Source organism: Mesoplodon mirus (assembly GCF_964341445.2).
Source record: "Mesoplodon mirus genome assembly, contig: HAP1_SCAFFOLD_2267, whole genome shotgun sequence".
In the NCBI taxonomy this organism is placed as follows: domain Eukaryota; kingdom Metazoa; phylum Chordata; class Mammalia; order Artiodactyla; family Ziphiidae; genus Mesoplodon; species Mesoplodon mirus.
This window is the reverse complement of record NW_028294306.1, coordinates 22,374-28,642: the sequence shown is the minus strand read 5'-3', so window position 1 is coordinate 28,642 and position 6,269 is coordinate 22,374.

The following is a 6,269-nucleotide window of genomic DNA, read 5'->3' as shown; positions in this document are numbered from 1 at the left end:
ATTCCCTCTGCTATCCCCAGGGTTCCCTCCTTCATTTTCTTAGATCTTTACTTGGATGTCTTCTTCTTGCTGGTTAGTCTATCTAAAATTTTACTTCTCCCTCGCCCCCTCCACTTCCTGACCTGTTGCCTTATTGCTCTTAGAACTTATCACCAACTAACATGCTTTACTTATCATACTTGTTTATCTTGGTTATTGTCTATCTCCCCCACTAGAATATAAGCACTATAAGAGCAGAAGTTTTTATCTGTTGCTCACCGCTGTATCCCCAGCACCTACAACAGAGCCTGACCCATCGTAGACATGCAATAAACATTTGTTGGATGAGTGAATCAAGTTTCTTGATTCAATAAACATTGGGAAACCACAGAATGTTTTTGACCAGAAGAGTAAACCGATCAGAGCTCACAAAGGGGCTTAGGATAGATTAGGGTAGGGGATAGGATGGGGCCACAATAGTAGAAGGATACACATGGGAAGGTTTAAACAGAGGGCTTCAGTAGGAATGAAAGAAAACAGTAGGAGGCAGTAAGTTTCATGAGGGCAGGGATTTTGTCTGGCATATAAGAGGCGCTGAATAAATATTTACTGAAGGATGAATGAAGGAATGATGCTTGTGTCTCATGTGGGATGGGCCCAGGGCTCTGGTTTGGGTCTGTCTGAGAAAAGATATAAATCCTTTCTGATCTTGACCCGGATGCGCTCGTGGTCAGGGGTTACACGAGATCAACACTGAACTCTTATATCTGTATGTACATCTTCCCTTTCTTCCTGGATTGGGCTAACCCTCCACGGCATTTAGTCACCTTGTAGGCCTCAGTTCAACTCAGACAAATTGGGATTCAGACTTTGGGAATTGAGGAGGGGGGTCGAGCTGTAGGTGTCTAGGAGCAGCATCCAGATCGAATGACCTGTTTGAATGCTATGCAACCAAAGTTTTAAGTGATGTGGAGAAATTAGTGTGGAAGGCAGCCCATAGTGTGGAAAATCAGTGTGCCAGTCCAGAGCCACTCAAGAGAGAGGAAATCCCTGTGGACACCATCTTTACCTTTTCTGCAGAACGACAGGTAATGGAATAGGAGGCTAATCTAGGTTGAGGTTGTGTATGTCGACACTGTTAAGAGAAAGTCCCCACAGTGGAGGGGTGGAGGGATGGAAGGTAGTTGGTCAAAGAACCTCTCATTCATGCCCTCCCTTGTCTACCCTTTAGTTAGCTACCTCTCCTCAAAGGAATTACTCACTAGGCTCTGATATCCACACTTGGACCTTGCCCCTAATACAATCAACAGAAATGAGGTGCTTCACATTTTCCCTACCCCAAGAATAAATAATACAGTAACTCATTTCTGAACTCTTCAGGTTTTAATTAAACCAATGCCTGGTGACCAGAACTGTGCCAGATCCTTGCCTAAATATGGGAGGTGCAGCAGTTGAGAAAACATACATTTGCTGCTTTACTTATTTGTTGCTTTACTTATTTCATTTAATCCTTCTGTCAGTCCTGAGAAATAGGCAGTATCCTCATGCATGAGTTGAGTAAACTGAGGCCCAGCCAGCTCACACAGCTAGGAATTGAAAGGGGAAATCTGAGACAACTTTTGACTAATTCCAAAGCACAGGTGGTTTTTCTGAGGACGTCAGTGCTGCCTCTATAAGTTACTTGTAGAACTAGGAATTGTTAGAACTAGAAGGTGATTGTGGGATTTGTTCAGCTCCTTCAGATAAAGGGGCTCAGGCTCAGACAGAGACGGTGACAAGCTCTGCTGTCACCAAGTACCAAAGAAAGATCTGACACCCAGGTCTCTCCTGAGTCCCAGGTGCTCTTGCTTCTTTCTTTAAAAAAAATACTTATAATAATATTTTTCTTAAATTTTATATATATCTGCTTTAAAAATTAAATAGTACTGAAAGCTTTCTAATCAAAATATCAGCCCTCCCCACTCCTTATTTTTGTTAACATAATACTTCACCTCCTAATATTTCCTGTTGAAATCTTTCATCCATCTTATCTCCCCGCCTGTGCTTTTGTCCTCTCTTACCCTTGTGGGTTAAAATCTTTTTTTTTTATTCCTTCATTGTCATTTTACTGGAATGGCCTGGGGAGGGAGACACGATAAAACACATTTGGTCAATCAGTCTTACTGAACAGAAGTCCAGTTTTTTGTCTCACTGACACCCAATGATCCTGTATCCCCAGATAACTCATTTTTCTGAAGTCAACACATTCTCCATTGCTCGTGGAGATCACCCTGCCCCTAGCCCTGTGCCAGGAGCTCCTGACTTACAGGAGTTCCTGTCTGGCCTGCGCCTTGCTGCCCTCAAGGACTTGACTGAGGCCTGGAGAGAATGATTTACAGGAGGAAACAAAAAGCCGATAATAGCAGTGAGAAGCCCTCCCATCCACACAGCACTTGTCCAATTTCAGAGAGCTTTCATATCCACGATCTCATATCATAGCCATAGATAATCAAAGGATAGGTAGTTTGGTGCTGACCAAAGTCAAAATCAGGACACTGCTCTGTCCCAACAGGGAAACATATTTGAAATCAGGACTATGAACCTTCACGCTCATGGTACTTGTAACTTCTTGTTTGGCTCTTTTATCTGCAGGTCCAGTGACAACTTTCTTTGCCAGGGGAGATGGAAGTGGGCTCTTAGATTGGTGCTGAAGGGAAGAAGTTTGGAGGGAGGGCCCCAGGTGGGCAGCGTACTTCCAAGGGAGTTAGTGAGCCTTCTTTTTCCTCCTCCTCCTCTTATACAGGTCCAAGTTTGGAATAAAGAAAGCTGCTTCTCTGAGAACACTTACCAGTGCTCAGCTTGGTCCAAGGATAAGAAGAGAGTCAGAAACAAGTAATTCTGAACACGTTAGTGGAGAATTCTCCTAGAAAGTCCCAAGCCAAAGTCTGTTTCATTGTCTGGGTTGGAAAGTGAGATAGATTCATTTATGGATTTCTGCCAGCACTCTCAGGAAGAGGCTGGATGGCTTTGGGGTGTATACAGACATGTATGCATACATGTGGTGGAGGAGACTGTCTGATTTGAGGCATCTAGGAGGAGACAGATGTGTGGGTGCACACACACCTTCCCCAGAATCTTCCCAAATCAGTAGCTGAGGTGTCGGAGCTTTCATAATTAGAGAGTCATACCTTTGGATTATTTATGGCTCCCTGTCAACATATCTTGAATACATGTGCCCTTGTTACCACTTATATTATCACATAAATTTCAAAACTCAAACTTCCCCAGCATCTGATCTGTATCCTCAAATTGTGCTCCTTCCCCACCTTCCCATTCCTGCTCTGTTGAGAATCTCAGATAGACGACTGTTTACTTTCTGTGGTTTGTATTAGGACATAGTTTGTCTTTTCAAATACATCACTATATGTCAAATAAGCTCTTTCCAATCATGTACACCATAATATTTGCAAGGGATTAAAACACATCAATTTGTGTAATTCCATGAGTTCATAATGATACTAAAAATTTTAAAAAAGTTGATTGGTCAACATTAGAAGATCCAGTGAATTGACTCCTTGTGTTGAAAATTAGTAAATGAAGGGAGAGAATCAAGCATTTCTTCTGCTTTTCCTATACAAACAGTACCACTGGGTAAGCAAAATTTAGGGGAAGGAAAAGCTTGCTTTCATAGAAATAGTCCAGCAAGTAAGTGAAGAAGAAATGATAGAATTAGAATATCACCTCATGATAGAATTAGAATGTGACCTCTAATGAATTAACGAATTTAGACATTGACTACCAATGACTGGTAACATCACAAAATGAAAGGCAACCAGACGGTATACGCCTCCTGATGGAAGTATAAAATATCAGCTATCATGAAATCTGATCAAAGTTCTAAATCCCACAATGTATTCGCGAGAAACACAGAGAATAGCAGAACATGTTCAACTAACAGTGTAAAAAAAAAAAAGACGACATTTATGAGACAATCAGAAATCTGAATACTGACTGGTTACATGATGATATTAAATAATTGTTATCATCTTTTTTTTAGGTGAAATAGTGCCATTGTAGCTATGTTAAAGAAAGAACCCTTATCTTTTAGATATTTAGAAATAAATATTTACAGATAAAATAATACAATGTCTGGGATTTGCTTCAAAAATAATACAGGGGCGGGAGTTAGGGGTAGTGGGTGGGCATATAAATGAAACAAGATGGCCTTGCATTGAAGCCAAGGGATGGGAACATGGGAGTGCATTATACTCTTTTGTCTACTTTTGTATATACTTGAAATTTTCCAAAGAAAAAGTTTTTAATAAAGAAAAACTAACACTTTTCTGAATATTCTGACCATCTTGTCTTAAGGGACAGCCACCGCCCTCCCACCCCTTGAGATCGTTATCCTAGGGAGTCTCCCCGAATTGAAATACCCAAGTAACATTAATTCATCAGCCTCTCTTTACAAACTAGTATAAAAGATTATTTCCTGGATTGTTTTTACCCCTGAAAATACTGAGTCCCTGAGGGCAAAGGGCAAAGAAAACCCTGCAGGATGGAAAAGGAAGGGCTGAGCATGGGAAGAAGAAAGGGAAGAACAAATTTTGCCTTTATTACAATTTTCCCAGGGCCTTCACTAGTTGGCACACGCATCTTCTTTGTGTGGGTTTTACTAAGAGAACTTTCACTGGAGGCATGAAAAATATGTTTAAATTGCGAAGTCTCAGGTTAAAATTTCACAAAGCATCCCCTTTTATGTTGTCAAAGGCTAATATAAATATTTTCAGAAGCGGGCTCAGTGAGCCAATGATGAGACCACTTGGGTGGAGCTAGGGCACAGTTGTGTCTGAACCTGGGAACAGTCTAGACCTGTCCATAGGACTACAATGACATGGAAAGCAGGAGAGAGTAAAGAGTCACATCAAGTGCTCATGAGTATAGCTTTTTATAGCAGATCTCTGGAAGAACACCAAGAAACTGGTTGCCTCTGGGGAGGGAAGCTGGGGCACTTGGAATAGGGTGGGAGGAGAAAAAACATTGTATGACTTTATTGTCATAGCCAGGTTATACTGTGGTTAGTGCCTTAGTATGTATGATGAGATTTGCAAGCAGCCTTTTGTTTACGTAAGTGACTGTACTTTTTATGTTGAAATGAGACAGAAGACAGATGTGTGTTTGTTTCTGGGTTCCTTGGCTGGGCCATCAGCTGGCACTACCTGCTGTTTGCATATTTTCTTGATCCTCCCTCCCCCTTGCCTCCCTCCCCTACCCTAAGCTCCCAGAATCTAATTAGGAGTAGATGGTCCCCAGAAGGAGAAAACTAGGATTTGAATAGTTGTAGTGTGACTTGTATAGGTGTGACATGGTATTGGACAAAGGTCCAATTCTCTCACAGACGCTCGTCTAATAGCAGAGGCAGTGAACACTATCTTTGATGGCTCCTATTTTACCTTAAATATTCAGGTGAATTCTGTGGTTTATGATTGACATTGTAAGTTACTATTAGAAACAAAGTGTCTCTGTGTTTATGCTGTGGTTTTTGTTTTGTTTTGTTTTTTCGGTACGCGGGCCTCTCACTGTTGTGGCCTCTCCCGTTGCGGAGCCTTGCGGAGCCTTGCGGAGCCCAGGCTCCGGATGCACAGGCTCAGCGGCCATGGCTCACGGGCTTAGCCGCTCCGCGGCATGTGGGATCTTCCCAGACCTGGGGCACGAACCCGTGTCCCCTGCATCGGCAGGCGGACTCTCAACCACTGCGCCACCAGGGAAGCCCTATCCTGTGGTTTTTAAGTATCCCTGCACACTCTGCCTGTTTCTAGAGTATTAAGTCCAGTTGCGCTGTTTTTTCCCTCTTTGTTTATTGAGGTTATTATTTACTTGCATTAAAATGTACCAATTTTAAAGGTACAGTTTGATTAATTTCGGTAATTGTATACAAGGTGTAACCACCACCACGACCCAGATATAGAAAAGTTACTTACCCTTTAAAAGTTTTCCATCCCAATTTGCCCCAATTCAGTTTTGAGACACTTTATTGAGTTTTACTGCTTTCTCTAACATCAACTCTCCGGGTGATTTAGGAAAGTCACTTTACCTCTCTGGATGTGTTTTTGCTTTTCTAACATGAAAAATGCCAGAACAGATTTGTTACCAAGGGCCCTTGCAATCCTTTCAGAAAATGAGGGGGTAGGGTAAAGGGCGGGAATCTCAGCCTTGCGTCCTCATTCTTCACATGGCACACGCATGTGGCAGATCCTAGTGGGAAAAGCCTGTGGTCGCATCAGAGAGAATTAGGTTTCCATCTCCTCTCT